The 19596-nt window shown below is 44.1% G+C and overlaps 1 long non-coding RNA gene across 1 annotated transcript; it reads right to left on the bottom strand.

The window, feature by feature from the left end:
• Positions 1–9799: 9799 nt before the first annotated feature.
• Positions 9800–12471, bottom strand: LOC134438391 (uncharacterized). The gene is made up of 4 exons (XR_010032565.1): positions 11955–12471; positions 11636–11728; positions 11194–11362; positions 9800–10916 (listed from the first exon to the last, which is right to left on the bottom strand). It is a non-coding gene; the product is annotated as an uncharacterized LOC134438391 (long non-coding RNA).
• Between the last annotated feature and the right edge of the window lie 7125 nt (positions 12472–19596).

The raw sequence follows: 19596 nt of genomic DNA, 5'->3' as shown, positions 1-19596 counted from the left end.
AGTGCAGATAACATTCACCAGTTTCACACACAGAATTGAAGGTGTCACTCAGTCACACTTGACAAATGCCAGTTTATCATGCCACCATAGATTTCACTGGGAAGGGGTGTGTGGTGTAATCCATGTGTGAACATATGCCAAGACGCTAGAGGGAGCGGTCTTGCTTCAGAACACCACTGTCCCATAATGATTCTCAAGTGTCTGATGGTCAGTTCAACAGTATTACAATAAAGAGAAGTCACATCTAACCCGGTCTCGTCATTCAGATATTATGTAAAGAACCCTAGGTAACACTTCCAAATAAGGGTCCATAATTAACAGTAAAGTAGCTACAACCTAATACTTAAGTAAGGGTTAATAATCATTACTTAATGCCACATTAGACACATATTAATTGCTATTAATGCATATGTTGAACATTAGCAAGCAGTTACTTAACTATTAGATAACTATTACCTTGTGTTACAATTTAATAGCATATTATTATTTAACTAATGGATAAGTAAGGGCACAGTTAATAGCTAAGTAGCTATCAGGTCATACTTAACTAAGGACCAAAATTAACACTTACATAATACAAAAGTAAGGCATAACTAATGGTTAATTAATACTTAAATATTGGGTTTTGGGACCCTTATATTAGAGTTGGCTGAGGATAACTAATGGTTAATTAATAGATAGATATTGTTGTTTGGGACCCTTATATTAGAGTTGGCTGCGGATAACTAATGGTTAATTAATCGATAGATATTGGTGTTTGGGACCCGTATAATAGAGTTGGCTGAGCATACCTAATAGTTAATTAATTAATCTACTGTGACATCTAGTTTTCACTCATTCAAATCACTGTATTAGTGGCAACAGGAGCCATTATATAGCAAAGATTAGACATACACTTCTCAATGATGGTGGGGTGATGAGATGTAATTTTTTCATGTACCACTTATTAGTTTTAATGGTAAAAACCCTGCAATAAATGCAGAACATTATGAAGAGTAATAGTTTTGAAGCGAGACTAAACCATTCCTCTGTGATAATTAGGTTAATGTTTGAGAATATTAGCTCCAAGAAGAGCAGTGCATGATGGGTACGCAATCTACAGACAACAATATTTCGGTATTATTTAATCATTAGATTTGCCTTGCTTTTGTATTAAGTAAGTGTTAATAGAGTTCTTCAGTAACGCGGAAGCATGTAGTAGATTGTAGTCTTTCATGTTAGCATTTAAGGACTTCCTGGTTCGTATCGGCTTCCGGCCTCCATTGGGAATGAATAGGGGCCAGTTTCAAATAAGCTCCGAGTGCAAGCACGCGCTTAGCGAACCCCCGCAAACTGTCGAGGGTGTTAAAAATAGGCTGTAGGTATGACATGGTTGATCATTTTGTGTCAGACTTCGACATAAATACGATGTTGCGTCCATATGCTAAACCCGGAAACTTTTGGCGACTACAGAAGCGGCGCCTGTATCCAACGTCATGTACGTGCGGAGGGTTGTACCCATGGCAACCAAAGGAAAGTATGTAGTTCGGAAGTTTTAATGATCAGAAAGGGGTTAGCAATATTGAATTAAAATCGTCATGATTTAACATGTGAATACACCAACATGATGATACGATCCGTTCCACTAATGAGAATGGGATGCGGGGACACGCTAATGTTCGTTGTTGGCGTGCAACTTATATTTTTGCCAAACCTGAATCTCTATGGCGTGTTGCAGTGTAAAAAAATCGCCATAGAACCGGAAGCCCAAACGCCGCATACAAGTTGACGTCAACGCTGAAGAACTCTATTAAGGTCCTAGTTAAGTATGACCTAATAGCTACTTAACTATTAACTGTACCCTGTAAACAATGGTCCTGCATCACTTTGATTGACAAAATAAACTTCGGCCCTGGATTGCTGTGAGCGGTAAAATGAACAATTGTCCTGGATGACTTTGAGCGGTAAAATGAACAATGATCCTGGATCACTAGCAGTAAATAAACAATGGTCCTGCATCACTTTGATTGGCAAAATAAACTTCGGTCCTGGATAGCTGTGAGCGGCAAAATAAATAATAGTCCTGGATCAAGGTGAGAGTAGTAAAATGAACAATGATCCTGGATCACTGTGAGCATTAACATACACAATGGTCCTGAATCAGTGTGAGCAGTAACATAGGTAAAATGAACAATTGTCCTGGATCGCTGTGAGCAGTAAATAAACAATGGTCCTGCATCACTTTTATTGGCAAAATTAACTCCGGTCCCGAGTCCTGGTCCTGAGAGTGGTAAAATGAATAATGATCCTGAATCACTGTGAGCGGTAAAATTAACAATGGTCCTGGATCACTCTGAGCAGTAAAATAAACAATGGTCCTGGATCACTTTGAGCGGTAAAATGAACAATGAACATGGATCACTGTTCGCAATAAATAAACAATGGTCCTGGATCATTGTGAGTGGTAAAATGAATAATGATCCTGGACCATTGTGAGTGGTAAAATTAACCATGGTCCTGGATCACTATGATCAGTAAATAAACAATGGTCTTGCATCACTTTGATTGGCAAAATAACCTTGGTCGTGGATTACTGTGAGCAGTGAAATGAAAAATGTCCTTGGATCGCTGTGAGCGGTAAATTAAATAGTATTCCTGGATCAATGTGAGAGTAGTAAAATGAACAATCATCCTGGATCACTGTGAGCAGTAACATAGGTAAACAATGGTCCTGGATCACTGTGAGCAGTAAATAAACAATAGTCCTGGATCAATGTGATTGGCGAAATAAACTTCAGTCCTGGATCGCTGTGAGCGTTAAAATGAATAATGGTCCTGTATCATTGTGAGTGGTAAAATAAATAATGATCCTGGATCATTGTGAGAGTCTTAAAATGAATACTGATCCTGGATCACTGTGAGCGGTAAAATTAACAATTGTCCTGGATCACTGTGAGCAGTAACATAAACAATGGTCCTGGAGCACTCTGAGTGATAAAATGAACAATGATCCTGGATCACTGTTCGCAGTAAATAAACCATTGTCCTGCATGACTTTAGCAAAATAAACTTTGGTCCTGGATCGCTGTGAGCAGTAAAATTAATAATGGCACTGGATCATTGTGAGAGTGGTAAAATGAATGATGATCCTGGAACACTGTGAGCGGTAAAATTAACAATGGTCCTGGATCTCTGTGAGCAGTGATATAAACAATGGTCCTGGATCACTGTGAGCGGTGAAATGAACATTGATCCTGGATCACTATGAGCAGTAAATAAACAATGGTCCTGCATCACTTTGATTGGCAAAATAAACTTCGGTCCTGGATGATCCTAGATCACTGTGAGCAGTAACATACACAATGGTCCTGGATCACTGTGAGCAGTAACACAAACAATGGCAGCAATTGAAGAGCTAAAATTGCATGGCTAAGCTCATATGTTCAGTTTTGGATGAATGTCACGCTTTCAAACAATTGACTTCAGATGCGTACCTATGTTCCCCGGGTCCTATGTTCCCCTGTTTTTGTATGGGAGTGGGGAACATAGGACCCTTTTTCTAAAAAAGGGTTCTATGTTCCCCACATTGTATGTTTCTAAGTTTTCAAATTGTGCCCTTCCCAAAACCATCCCTAAACCTAATCTGTCAGAAATGCAATGTTTCTGAGTTGTAAATTTGTGCTCGGACCAAAAATATCCCTTAACCTAACCTGCCACAGTTGCAACAGCAACCAACACTTTGTCATGTGGCAGCAGTCTACTTTGAAGCAGTGGGGAACATAGAACCCTTTTTTGAAAAAAGGGTCCTTTGTTCCCCGGTACAGGGGAACATAAGACCCGGGGAACATAGGACCCGGGGAACATAGGGATGACCCCTTTCCCCTAGTTGCTAACTATGCAAGCATCTATATTAGCTAGTTGTTAACTATGTTAGCTACCATAGTTGCTAACTATATTAGCCCATTGGAACAACTCAAGTTGCTAACTGGCTAACAAGTAAGCTTTCAAGAAACACATCCTAGGCCTTCAAATTGTCTTGATGGTAAAAGGAGAGAGAAATTTGAATTTTCCATGTCTCGGCCCAATGACATCATAATTCAGAAATGATCCCTGATTGGTCACCTGCAACATTGATTCTAGACCAACAACTTTGATGTTGATCCTAGATCAGTAAATACGTGGTGATATCAGATCAATCGTGGGTGTGGTTAGGAGAGGGACAAGTGGAGAGGAGGTGAGAAGTAGGGGCGTTTAGTGGCGTAGGCCAAAAATCCATGATCAATGCTACAGCAGAAGCACGCTACCCCTGTGCCCTATAAATTCCATCGTCACTGCTAGAAGCACGCCAGCCCTAATCTCTACACTACCTGCCCAATGACAAAGCGTACAGGCAGAAGCCAACAGAGATTAATAGGGGGAGGACTGCTCACTTTTACACACGATCAAGGGAGAAGACGCATGGGGACACAGAAAGACACATAGGCTATGTATACAGTAGGCCTGCTATGTGCACAATTATACAAACGCACGCATAGTATGCCAATACACAAAGGCAACACAAAAAAAGTTGTACAGATGAACACACACAATCCACACACATACAGAACACACGCACACGCACACAGACTCACTCACTCACTCACTCACTCACTCAACTCATCTCAATCACAGTCTCTCTCACATGCTAAGACAAGTCATGTACACAGGAGGATAACAAGGGAAATTGAGACAGAGGTTGTGGAAGATTACAGTATCAATTAAATTGTTGTCCCACAAAAAAAAACTGTGGGGGAATCTCCAAAGGGAAGGAGCATGAGAAATTTGACCTTTTTTTCGCCGGCACCAAGAGGTTCATGTGAGTCGCTGTGATGAAGTCTAAGTGTGCTGGTGCTGCAATTACTGAATCATTATCTATTAGATTACATTTCTGCTCATCGTGAATATTTAAAATCACATTATGAGCCCTTTGGCGCTCCATGGGAGAGTGATTTTGAATGGTGTCTTCTGCTGCTGCAGTCAGGCGCCGGGATGATACTATTTTCTCTTATGATCCAATTTCAAACCCCCACTCACCATCACCATAACTCGCATGAGAAGACAAGAGCCACTGCCACTCATTCTTTCTCCCTCTTTACCCTCTTCTTGTTCTTTCATTCCTGTTTCCTCTCTCTTGCCACCCTCTCTCTCTGGTTCTTCATCTCTCTTTATCCACTCTCTCTTGTTCTTGGTCCCTCCTCCTCTCTCTATCCATCTGTCTATCCTGACATGTTCAGTGAAAACATCAATTATGTAATTGAAACAATTAGCAAATGAGGTCCGTCTTAGTGACAGGGCCTCAGGCCAATGCAGGTTGAGTGAAGCCTTACAGGTGATACTGTATTTGGCCATATTCATGCAGGAAGGACACAATGAGTAGTATCAAAAGGATTTCCCCTTCCTTCATTCCTCCCTCCCTATATCCCTCCTTTCTTCTATCTCTCCCCTACTCTCTATCTCTCACTCCCTTCCTCTCTGTAGCCTACACTACACAGTACATAGTGTCAGTCAGAGGATTGTCCCCGGCTCTCTCTTTGATCCTCCCTCCTTCCCCATTTCTCACCCCCTTTACGTAGGAAAATATACCACGGTTTACTGTGGTTTCACCATGATTTTAATGTAGAAACCATGGCTCTACCATGGTATGTTATGGTTACGCTAAGTATAGTTTGTGGTTACCCCCCCCCAACAAAAACAAACAAACAAACAAACAAACAAAACATGAAAACCATGAATAGCTAAATACACTATTTGTGGGCAGCCGCAGTGTAATGGTTAGGACTAGGACTCATTACAGGTTTGAATCTCTCCTTCACCTGTCCTTATACCTCCATCCATGGCTGAATTCCCCTTGAGCAAGGCACCTAACCCCACATTGCTCCAGGGACTGGGGTGTATGTGTGATGCAATGAAGTGTAATGTAATGAATAATTATGAATAACTGTAAACCATGGTAAAACCAGGGTTAGTTTTCAAAGTAAAATCATGGTTAAGTTTCGTAAGGGTATAGTTAAACCATAGTCAAACCATGGTTGAACCATAATCACAAACCATGCCCAAAAAACATGAAAACCATAGTAAAGTTTCGTAAGGGTATACTTAAACCATAGTCAAACCATGGTTGAACCATAATCACAAACCATGCCCAAAAAACATGAAAACCATGGTTCATTTTCGTAAGGGTTCCTTCCTCCTTAAGTCCGCAACATACATCTATTTTGCCATCCGTAAGATTCTCGTTCCCTCCCTCTCTCCCTACCTCCTCCTCTAAGTCTCTCCCTCCCTCCTCATCTCCCTCTCTCCCTCCCTCCCTCCCACCTTTCATTTCGCCTCATAAGCTCATCCCACCCTCACTGTATCCCTCCTTTCCCTACACCCTTCCCTTTCTCCCTCCTCTCCTCTCGTTTTAAGTTTATGATCTACATCTGTGTTGCCATCCAGAAGAGTCTCCTTTCTTCACTCCCTCCCTCTGTCCTTCTCTCTCTCTCTCTCTCTCTCTCTCTCTCTCTCTCTCTCTCTCTCTCTCTCTCTCTCTCTCTCTCTCTCTCTCTCTCGCTCTCTCTCTCGTGTGTGCTCTCTTACATTCAGTTGATAATCTACATCTGTGCTGGCCGTTAGGGGAGGCTGTTAAGCCCATTAGGAGAAGAAAAGTCCCTGTTGCCGAGGACCAATCATGTTTATTCTCAAAGAGGCTGTCAGTGCATCACAACACAGACACACTAAATGGGATTCCTTCCTTTTCACATAATGGAACGCCATGATGGCGGAAATCTGATGTGTGAATATACTTCTCACTTACACACATTGTCTACCTAAGGCTATTTCCTTTATGAAGACCGCTTTACGCAATACATCTCCTGGCTGGCTTCGTATTCGATAGTAATGTGTGTGTGTGTGTGTGTGTGTGTGTGTGTGTGTGTGTGTGTGTGTGTGTGTGTGTGTGTGTGTGTGTGTGTGTGTGTGTGTGTGTGTGTGTGTGTGTGTGTGTGCTTTACACAATACATCTCTTGGCTGCATTAGTATTCACAGCAGGTCTCTTAACACGATGCCTCTCTCTTGTTCACTTACACACATTGCCTACCTAATGATATACCTCTTTCATTTACGAAGAGCACAACACACTTCCTGTATAGGTTATATATTCATAGCACATCGCAATCTCTTACCTTGTAAATGCAACTTTACAGTTCTCATTTATCACCACAGTGCATATCTCCATGATTTTAATACTAGTGGTAAAATACTGCCTCTTATAAATGCATCTCATCCTACCTCTATACTATGCAATTGTATCTATAAGTGTCTCCTTCTTTCAGCCTCACAGCCCATCTCCTCTCTCTCCTGCCGTGACTCTGCCAGTTCGTATGACACCTCAGAGGGAAGCAGGGGATGGAGAGGGAGGTGGAGGAGGGAGGGGATAGAGCAGGACGCAGGCCTAACGTGTAAATCATTCATCCTCTCTTTAGTTTTTAATGGACAACAGGATGTGGGATGCAGTAACAGTCATCATCAAACATCGCTCAGGGATGAACTTTGGCATTGTTATCCTCTGTTCCTTCCTCACTCCCCTCTCCCACCCCCTGTACTTATAAAGGCCGCTTAAGCTCTCCCCTGCACATTACCATCTCTGCTATAAGGCCAACTCTACAGCACCTGTGTAGACTACTGAACGCAACACAGTTTCAGTTTAACATTCACACAATGCAATACTATCACCACCCTCATATAGAACATCAACATACCACAAGTATGTCTCTCTTTCATCTTATAATAACAATAGTGATGGCACAATATAAAAAAGCACATCACACAATGCACCACCCCCATACTTAAGTGTCTAGTGCTATAATGGCCCCCATTTCCCTTGTAAAGACACAATATGTCGTCCCCACACTAGCTAGCATTACAATACAATACTACCCCTTTCTTTATGAAGAACCCTTCACACACTAGCCTATATCCCTGGCTTATCCCAGTTTGTTTTCTCTTGAGAAGCATACTTTAGACATATAGCAAAACAGCATAATGATGTTGCTTCTTCACCTTCACATTCATGGCACAATATAACCTCCTCTCCCATCGAGACCAAGGCTGGACTGTCATAGCGGGCATTTCCCGGTGAGCCCCGCACTCTCGCTGGGCCTCTATTTTCAGAAATGTAAAGATTTGTATTGTTTTCTTTTTTTTTTTACATTTCTGAAAATAGGGGCCCACGAGGGTGCAGGGCCCACCGGTGAGTCAGTTCTGCAGAGCTAAAGCCATAAATGCCCGATATTTCTCCTCCAGCCCAGCCCTGACCAAGACAACATTATGTAATAGCCTACTGTATCTCCTCTCAATTATTTGCACAAGATAAGTCCACAGATTTTCTTTATGCAAAAATAACAAAAACAAAAGAAATGCACCTCCTCTCTGCCTTACTATCCATCCAACAACTAAAAAAACAAACAAATAAAAAGTCATATTCTATTGAAGTAAATTCAATTTTCCACACATCACTCGCCAAGTTTTCTGTATGTGTGCGGCCACAAAAGACAATGGTGTGGGATGACTGTCGTGAGTGCCTGTTATGTCTGTCCTTTGTCTGCCGTCATAAGGGAGAAGGGTCCAGCTGCAGTAAAAAAGTTCCACCCTTAATGCAAGCACGCCCATGGGCGTTCCCGGCATTTGCCGTATTGGCCAATCGTGAAGGGATACTGCATGATGTCATTTTCAAGGCCATTTCCGGATGAAGGCTCCATGTTTGTTACAAAGATATCCCGTGCAAATTGTTATCTTCCAGAGAAACGTTTCACTGAACATTCCACTGACATAATATTCTCAACAATTTATGTAAGAAAGTGAGATAAATCACACGTTTTCTAATCCCAATATGTCTTTTGCTTTGTCTTCCCGTACCTCGGACATTGTAGCCTACTGTTTAGGACTCGTGTCCCTATGCACAAATTTGTCATAGCAACGTATCAGGTCGCCAAAATGTCAACACGACGACGTTGACATTACCTTACCTAGCTGTGTGTATCGAGGCAGAGATTGTTTCTAAAGGAGCAACAGTATCTCTGATCGAGGTCACTGTTAACACTGTGTAGGCTATATGATTAAACATCCTTTCCAGGATATTAACACACCCGGAATAATAATAATAATTAAAAAACCCTTTTTGGCGAGGTTGTTCACTTGGTAAGACATGATATAGGCTACTTTGAAAAGTTTGAAACGATGTAAAACATCAGCAACACATTCCCGACTTTTTAAAGTAATGAGTGTCACCTCACCACATTTATGTGGGAATGTGGTCAGCTTGGAAAGAGCAGATATTAATGAAAAAATATATGAAATAGTATTTGAAATAGCAATAGGCTATTTGTTTGTTTTATTGGAGAAAAACGATTTCTTCATTAGCCTACCATAGGCCTACCATACTCCATGTCTGTCTATGATTTAGGAGTGACCACACTATTGAAGCTTACCTCTTTATCCAGGAGAGGTTCCAGATTGGCCTGTCTTAATTCAAAGGCAATCAGAAAACAGAGAACATTTTTCCTACCATCATAACCAGTGTTTGTGCGTACATAATCAGGACCGCTGACAGCTTTGGCTGTGCTCAGGACAGTCATCTGAAAGGGCCCCCCACTCAATACATAGACTACATACAATGTAATGAGGACCCATTCCTGGACCCCTCGTCTCACTGGGCCCAGGTCAACGGACCCCTTTGTCCCCCTTGTCAGCTTCCCTGCATGTAGGCCACATACATTGCTGAAAGAAGTGAACGAGACAGGAATGAAATGTGAAAATGTATTTCTGTTTACTTTTACACTATGAAGTGTGAAAGGTCACCTCTCCTTCTCCTCATATTCAGAGTGCATAAAACAGCACTCAACTGTGTGGTCTGTTGATAGCCTGTGTAGTACAGTAGATTAGACTCCATTTTTTGACAAAAATCTATGGAGGGTTAACACAAAGTTTGAAATTGTGTTTGACCAGTCTCCAATGTGCAGTTTAACTAATAACTAAAAATAATGCATTGACATGAAATACAGACTGATACATACAATACATACAGTCACACAGAGACACAAACAGTGTGCAATAAGAAGATTAACATACAATAAATTAACATTAACAATAAATACACAAACACAGTGGACACACACACACACACACACACACACACACACACACACACACACACACACACACACACACACACACACACACACACACACACACACACACGGCAGGAGGAGATCATACAGGTGATATGAAGATGCTGTATATAAGGTGCAATGAGTAAAGTGTAAGTGGCATGGTGAAAGAAGTGTTCATCAAATATTCTCCAGTGTCCTTGGAATATTCATGTGGTTTTCTTCAGTGCGTTGAGGAGTCTGATGGCTTGTGGAAAGAAGCCGTTTCCCAGTGTGCTTGTGCGGCACCGCATGCTGGGCTAGCGCTTCCCTGATGGTAGTAGGGAGAACAGTCTGTATGCTGGATGAGTTGTGTCTTTATGATGTTCATTGCCCTCTTGGAACAGTGTGAAGTGTACAGATCCGGAATGGCTGGTAGGGGTGATCTTATGAGCTTTTCTGCCGTTCTCACCACACTCTCTGTACTGCCTTCTAGTCTTCAGCTTGACGGCTGCCATGCCAGACAGAGAGGCTGCTGGTCAGGATGCTCTCAATGACACCCCTGTAGAAGGTGGTGAGTGCCGATGTGGGGCGGTCTTCTCTTCTCTCATCCTTCGCAGGAAGTGGAGTAGTGTCTGTGCCTTTTTGAGATGGTGGAGCCATGTGGTGCAGTTGGAAGAGGAGGAGCGGCACAGTGGTTGGTGCTGGGTTGATCAGGTTCAGAACCAAAGTTGCTGGTGTCATCAGCCCTCCCTCTGAAAACTGGCTGCGTGCCTGTCAAAAAAAGGCATGCTAATGTTATGAATGAAAATAAAGACAAAAACAAGCACCCCCTATCTACCTACAGAAAGACATGACCATGACATGACCATGTGCATATGCTTGTGCACACGCCCCCCCCACACACTGCTACTGTCTTAAAGTGTGGCACGCAGGCAGGCACGCACGCAGGCAGGCACGCACGCAGGCAGGCACGCAGGCAGGCACGCACACAGGCCTATTCTCCCCCCTTTGCCTCAAGTCAAGTGTGCATTTTAGAGGTTGGCCTCACCTGCACATGTGTGAAGAGCAGGGAGATGGGAGGGTGAGGATGACGAGGCAGGGCAGGAGGTTCTCCTTGTGAGCTGCCCTGGTCCTGATGCTGATTGCCCATACCCATGCTGTGGCTCATCAAACCCATTACTGGCATATCGATGCTGAACAGGAACGACTGCTTCCATCTGCACACATGCACACAGACACACACACACACACGAGAGGGTATACATAGAATACACTACATAAAAATCACACCCATCATTTTAATGCAGAACACCAAGCTGAAGAGATACAGAGCTTCTGGCCTGTACAGGGGTCACTACTACTGTGCCAGTGTTTTGTATTATCCTCTATACACAAGTTCTGCTATAAATAAACACAGCACATGAAGGAATTACTGTATGAAATACTTATTGGTCTAGTGCAGAACAAAACAGATTCAGTGATTTACTCACCACTGTGTGCAAGTTTCTGTGTTCAGCTCAGGTGGAAGCCTCCATCACAACATGTTGGTACTGACATCAACCATCTTTCAGAAAACTGGCTGCCTGTAAGAAATAGCAAAATTATGTTACCACAACAAGGTAGTATCTTAAAGATACCCTTAACCAAAGGCAGACAGACACACACTGCCACTGTCTTGGTTCTAGGACACACACACGCCCTTTAAGGGTCACATGTATAATGACCGGGTTCTCACTTACTCACTCGCACACTCCTTTTCTCCTACTTTTGCCTCAAACAATACAGTGAGTTTTTAAAAATTGGCCTTACCTGCACATGTGTGAAGGGCAGGAAGAGAGGTTGAGGATGGAGCTGCCAGTCAGGAGGTCCAGAGCTGTCCTGGTCCATCACCATCATGTGGATCATCAACCCCAACTTCTTATATCTGCGTGCACACATTCTCTCTCTCTCTCACACACACACACACACACACACACACACACACACACACACACACACACACACACACACACACACACTTGGAGAGATACAGGTTATATGGCACATCAGGAGGCAGGGGTATTGTTGCGCTCTAGATGTTTAGAAATAAGTAGGTGCATGGACCCAAAAAGTAGAGTTCAATGTGGGAGCACACTAAAGACACTAAGGTCAAGTCACTACTCTCTGATGGCAGCAACCTGAAACGTCTGCTCTAATCTGCTCTGAGAATTGTTAAAAAAAACAAAAAAATCTGCTTGTGCTTGACCTTAGTGTCTTATTTAGTGTGTGAACCTGCTCCCACATTGAACTATACGGCACATTTAAAATCAGACCCAATGACAAGTCAAGTCAAGTTGGTTTTACTTTCAATTTCTTTACATGCACTGGTCAAGAATTGAAATTACGTTTAACACCAGGTTGAACAAATATGACACCTCCGACTTTCAGTGCTATTCTATACATCTTTGCTTCAAAGAAACACTGATAGCTCAGATTATGAAACAGACGTGCACAACGCAGCACAGTGCTTAATTTGTTTAAGGGTAAATACAGCATCATTTCGTGATAGCTCGTGGTACAACAAACATTCAAAATATCCGCGTGTCATTTGAAAGGGATGTCAAAACTATACGTTTATTCAAACGAGTAACAAACCACGAAACTGTTATTAATACGGAGATCATTTCGTGATCACTTTGTGGCGAACTTTATGATATTTAAGCAAGCAAGCACACAATCCGATAACCATTCGAAAGACCGTCAAAACGTTTATGAATGAACTTTTCGTAGTAGGCCTAGTTAACTTTTATTCTAGTCTGGCTAGCCCTTAGTATCCTTCATCTCACCCTTGTCATGTTAACGTCTTACCTTACACATAACGATGTAATACTACTCCATTCACATTTGCCTCGTATTGTCGTAACAAGATTCTGAGATGTGCTGCCTTTGTCCATTCTGACCAGGCTGGCTAGCTAGCTACAAGGTTGGAAATAGTAAACTAGCACAGATTCCCCAGGCAGTGAAGCCTGTAGTGGGGTATGAAGGGCAACAGATGTTCATATTTGGGAACCAAAGGCAGTTTCCTGCTTAATATATGCAGTGAAGTAGTGACAAGAATGGTAATTACACAGGAATAATAGTTGCTTTGTCTGTCCATAACTTAGTACTGTACATTATGACAAATACACACACAACATCTGAAACAAACTTACGAAGGGCGGCCTGTTAGCTTGCCTTGAAGCTAAAAAAAAACATTAGCCAAAACCGCTAGTTGGTGGGCCGAGGTGGTTAAATGTTCGCCCTCCGACTGAAAGTCAACTCGTAAAGTAACCGTTATGTATATTCATGCATTTATATCGAAATCTTACTGTGTCGCCATTAGGGCTATGTATATAGAGAAACTTTTATATTGACACTTTGAGAAAGAATAGCACTTTTATTTTGATACCGTTTCCTGTATTTTCTTTACCACTTCCTGCCTTGTCATCAGTTACTTCACGTTCAGTTCCTGTCTACTGAAATCGGTTTCTACTTCAAAGAATTCCTCCGTGAACGATGCTAGAAGCAAAGTCGTAAGTGAATGCCTTGCTAAATTGAAATATTGATAGTTTAAGTTAAGTTTATGTTAGAAAGAGAATGTAATAAATAGGTTAAAAAGATCGTTTTTATTTACATGTATTTACAATGAGACTTCAATGAGACTTCATGTGGAGCTGAGCTTTATGTTAAAAACAGTCAAACTTTGTTTTGTTACAGTTTTCACTCTGCCATGTAATGCTGGATTCTTCAGATAAACAACAGTGAAATGTTAACTACAGAACAGACTCCTGGTTATTGCATCAGAGTTTAACTGGTTGGATAGCTTCAGTTCATACACTGCAGTGAGGACAACACAGTGAAAAGACTGAGAAATTAGCATTGAACTTCGAGTCAAGATGGAAAGTAGATCTAATAAATCAAGCAGGAGTGGGAGCAGCTTTCATTCATCTGCCTCATCAACCAATGCTTTATTTCGCGCACGAGCAAAAGCAGCAGCTGCAAAAGTGCGTGCCGAATATGCTCAGCAAGAGGCCAAAGCTAAGATAGAGAAAGTTAAAAAAGAGACTGAAATTGAGACACTAGCCACCTGCCGTGAAGCAGCAGAAGCTGAAGCCGTAGCAGCTGTCTGGGAGTCAGCGGTTACAGAGAGCAACAATTACATTGTGCTAGATGAAACAAATTCAACAGAACAAAGTAAACTTGAACGAACAAGCGAATACATCCAAACTCACTTCCATTCCACTGACCCTGTCCAACAAACAGCCAGGAGGGCTAGTCCACCACCAACACAGCCAACCATCAATGCCACTCTCAGTTACAGCCCGAACAACCCCTTTGTTTCACACCACCAGCCACCTGTGTCTTCACATGACTGCACAAACAATGTGGATTTTCCAGACTATGACTTTGATTATGCGCCACCAGCAGCCGAACAGTCAATCAGCCAGAATCCATTTACCACAGACGGGCCTGAGATTATTCCCAAGAGTCTCACCTCACATATCAGTGACTTGAATATTGGGGCTCCATCCTTCACCCCCCAGCAGACAAATACTCAAAGTGTGCCTGCAACCCAAAACCTGGCACAATATTTAGCTCGGCGTGACCTAGTGAACACAAGTTTGTATGAGTTTGATGATAAACCTGAAAATTATCGTGCTTGGCTGTCCTCATACAAAAATGCCACTCAAGGACTTGGTCTCACAGCCACTGAGGAATTGGACTTGATGACACGATGGCTTGGTAAAGAATCCAGCAACCAGGTGAAACGGCTCCGTGCAGTGCACATAGCAAAACCACAAACAGCGCTGGTGAAAGCCTGGGAACGTCTCCAAGAGTGTTATGCAGCCCCAGAGGTGATCGAAAAGGCCCTCTTCACCCGACTGGACGCGTTTCCCAGAGTCTCAGCCAAGGAAAATCTGAAGCTACGAGAGCTGGCTGACCTGCTTATGGAGGTACAGTGTGCTAAGGAGGATGGTTACTTACCAGGCCTGTCCTACCTGGACACAACGCGTGGAATTGAGCCTATAGTGACCAAGCTGCCATATGGACTCCAGGAAAAATGGATCTCCGCCGGCTCCAAGTATAAAGAAACAAATAAAGGACGGTTCCCACCGTTTGATTACTTCACAAAATTCATATCCTATGAGGCCAAGAAAAGAAATGACCCCAGCTTTGCCTTCTTAAATACCGCTACAACATCGTCTGTCAGAGCTGAAAGTGCCTTTCCTAAAACCATCCAGAAACCCATTGCAGTTCACAAGATCAATGTCTCTCCTACCGAGGCAAATGCCTCCAGGGATCCGAGTAACATCTGCCCAATACATGCAAAACCCCACCCACTGAAGAAGTGCAAAGCCTTCAGAGCCGAAACTCTGGATGATAGGAAGGTATTTCTGAAAGAAAACGGAATCTGCTTCAGGTGCTGTAGTTCCACCAACCATATGGCAAGGGATTGCACTACAATTGTGAAGTGTTCTGAGTGTGACAGCACCCAACATGTCTCAGCGATGCACCCTGGACCAGCACCGCTACCTACAACTCCTCTGACCTCGCCACAGCATGGCGGGGAGGGAGAAGCGGTAAACGACACCAGTGAGATTAGCTCAAGCTGCACAGCAGTATGCGGCACAGGACAAGTTGGACGGTCATGCTCCAAGATATGTCTGGCAAGAGTGTACCAGAAAGACCACCCAGACAAAGCCATCAAGGCCTACGTCGTGTTAGACGACCAAAGCAACCGGTCGTTGGCTAAGTCCAGTTTCTTTGACAAGTTTAACATTCACACTAAGTCATATCCTTACCAACTGAAAACATGTTCTGGTCTAGTGGAAACTTCAGGCAGAAGGGCATCAGATTTTATTGTGCAGTCCCTCGATGGAAAAGTTGCGATCCCCTTACCACCACTCACTGAGTGCAACGACTTACCTGATAATAGGTCCGAAATTCCCACACCAAATGCTGCTCTTCATCAGCCTCACCTGTCAAAAGTAGCAGAACACATCCCAGAGCTGGACCCCACAGCTGAGATCCTCCTGCTACTAGGGAGAGACACAATCAGAGCACACAAAGTACGGGAACAAATAAATGGCCCCGCCAATGCACCCTTTGCGCAGCGCCTTGACTTAGGCTGGGTGCTGGTAGGAGAAGTTTGCCTAGGGAACACACACAAGCCAAATGTCAGTTCCTTCCGGACGACCATGGTCGACTGTCATCGGCCCTCACTCTTTCAGCCATGCACAAGCCATCTGCACATTAAAGAGGAACTTCACAACAGCACCTTACCACCCAGAGCCAAAGAAGACAGTCTGGGTCAACATGTGTTTGACCGCACTGAACAGGATAATAAGCTAGCGCCTTCGATTGAAGATGAAACCTTCCTAAAAATGATGGACAAAGAAGTCTACAGGAACGATTCACACAGCTGGGTTGCTCCATTGCCGTTCAGACAACCAAGGCAACAGCTTCCCAACAACCGCGAGCAAGCACTCAAACGATTTGAATCACTCCAACGCCAATTCAGAAGAAAGCCAGAAATGCAAAAGCAATACCTGGAATTCATGGACAAACTGCTGAAAAACAACCATGCTGAGGTGGCACCAGAGCTAAGAGAAGAAGAGCGCTGGTATTTACCAAGCTTTGCAGTGTATCACCCACAGAAACCCGATCAAATCAGGGTTGTGTTTGATTCAAGTGCCCAACAGTCTGGAATCTCCTTGAACAATGTCCTCTTGACAGGACCAGATCTGAACAACACCCTTCTAGGAGTGCTCATGCGGTTCCGAAAAGACAAGGTCGCTGTGATGGCGGATATTCAACAAATGTTCTATTGCTTCCTTGTGGCCGAAAAGCACAGAAACTACCTGCGATTCCTATGGTTCAAAGACAACAACGTAGCCAACGAGATCATTGACTTCAGAATGAAAGTTCATGTTTTTGGAAACAGCCCGTCTCCTGCAGTGGCAATCTATGGGCTCAGAAGAGCCATCAAGTATGGCGCAGAGAAGTATGGAGCAGACACTGTCAACTTTGTCGAACGGCACTTTTATGTTGACGACGGCCTCTGTTCTGTTCCAACTGATGCAGAGGCTATTGGGCTGCTCCGTAGGACTCAAGCCTCGCTTGCAGAGTCTAACCTGAGGCTCCACAAATTTGCCTCAAACAGTCAGGCTGTCTTGGAAGCCTTCCCAACCGAGGACTGCATACAAGCCAAGAAGGATGTAGACCTCAGCGGAGATGAGTCACCCACCCAACGCAGCTGGGGGCTCCTGTGGGAAATGGCAAGCGACACATTCACCTTCTCTGTGTCAACCGACACCAAACCATTCACCCGTCGAGGGCTTCTTTCCATGGTGAACAGTGTCTTTGACCCGTTAGGGTTTCTGGCTCCAGTTACGATCCAAGGCAGGGACCTTCTCAGAGAGTTGAATTCTGAGACATCGGAGTGGGACACCCCATTGCCTGAAGATAAGTTAGGCAAGTGGGAGTCTTGGAGAAACTCGCTTCAAGACTTAAGGCACTTTCACATACCAAGGATGTACACAGGCATCTGTCCAACCAAGGCTGAGCGAGTAGAACGTCTTCAGCGACGCATCTGTGAAGGCTATTGGTGCCGTGGCCTACTTGAAAGCCATCAAAAGAGACACAGTGGACGTTGGATTTGTCATGGCAAAAGCCAAACTTGCCCCTAAATCAGACCCAACCATTCCAAGACTTGAACTGTGTGCAGCAGTCTTAGCTGTGGAAATGGCTGAGTTGATTCAGGATGAATTGGATCTAAAGCTGGATGCCACCAAGTTCTACACTGATAGCAAAGTTGTCCTTGGATACATTTACAACCAATCCAGACGGTTCTATGTGTATGTCCACAATCGTGTCCAGCGTATACGCCAATCCACCATCCCTGAGCAATGGTACTACGTGAACACAGAAGACAATCCAGCTGACCTGGCATCACGGTCGGTTCCAGCAGCACGCCTCACACAGACCATGTGGTTCAAGGGACCAACCTTCCTGCGCAAGCCGTCCATTCAGCCAGACCAAGGTCAGTCATTCGACTTAGTCTCACCGGAGTCAGATGGCGAGGTCCGTCCAATTGTGAAAAGCTTCCTCACCAATCTGCAAGGGGAAGTTCTCAGCACAGAACGCTTTGAAAGGTTCTCCACATTCGACACTCTCCAACGCGCCATCGCACTCCTGATTCATATAGCAAAATCCTGCAAGGCTCCGACAGGCAAGTGTAAGGGTTGGCATCATTGTGACTTACCTCGCTCAGTGGATGAGCTTTCCCAAGCAAGAGAAGTCATCATCAGAGCTGTTCAGAGGAACACGTTTGGGAAGGAATTTGAAGCTCTGGAGAGAGGAATGCAAGTTCCGTTAAGCAGCTGTCTACGCTCCCTCAACCCGATCTTACAGGGTGACCTCCTCTGCATTGGAGGCAGACTGAAGAATGCGGATGTGTCCATCGAACAAAAGAACCCAGTCATTCTCCCAAAAGAACACCACGTGTCCTTGCTACTTACCAGATACCATCATGCTCAAGTAAAGCATCAGGGCCGTCATCTAACAGAAGGAGCTGTACGAGCTGCTGGACTCTGGATCCTGGGAGGCAAGCGGCTTGTGAACTCAACTATTCACAAGTGCATAATCTGTCGCAAACTCAGAGGAAGGATGCAGGAACAACAGATGGCAGATTTGCCCGCAGAGCGCCTCACAACCTGCCCTCCCTTCACGTATGTGGGCCTAGATGTTTTCGGGCCCTTCCACGTCTCCGCCAGACGCACCAGAGGGACGCAACCTGAGAGCAAGTGCTGGGCCATCCTATTCTGCTGCATGAGCTCCAGAGCAGTTCACATCGAGGTGATTACCTCAATGGACACCTCAAGCTGCATAAACGCGTTGAGGCGTTTCTTTGCCATCAGAGGACCAGCCAAACAACTGAGGTCAGACTGCGGCACAAATTTCATTGGGGCCTGTAAAGAACTTGGGCTGAGTGCAGATCAACCAGACAGCACAGTGCAGAGATACCTGCACCAACAAGGATGCTCCTGGGTGTTTAACTCGCCCCATGCCTCACACATGGGGGGTTCATGGGAGCGCCTCATTGGGGTAGCCCGAAGAATCCTGGATTCGATGCTCCGTGACCACAGCACTCGCCTTACTCACGAAGTTCTGTGTACTCTAATGGCAGAAGTGACCGCAATTCTGAATGCAAGACCGCTAGTTCCGGTGTCAAATGATTCAGAGAATCCATACATCCTCACACCATCGATGTTGTTAACACAGAAAGCTGGTGCCCCACCACCCCCAGGTGACTTCACAGACAGGGACCTCCTCACTAAGCAGTGGAGACAAGTACAAGCCTTATCCAACTTATTCTGGAACCGTTGGAGACAAGCGTACCTGTCAACCCTACAAAGTCGCAAGAAATGGA

Source organism: Engraulis encrasicolus, chromosome 22, assembly GCF_034702125.1.
Source record: "Engraulis encrasicolus isolate BLACKSEA-1 chromosome 22, IST_EnEncr_1.0, whole genome shotgun sequence".
Taxonomy (NCBI): Eukaryota; Metazoa; Chordata; class Actinopteri; order Clupeiformes; family Engraulidae; genus Engraulis; species Engraulis encrasicolus.
Note: the sequence above shows the minus strand (reverse complement) of the source record. Positions and strands in the feature narration are given on the sequence as shown.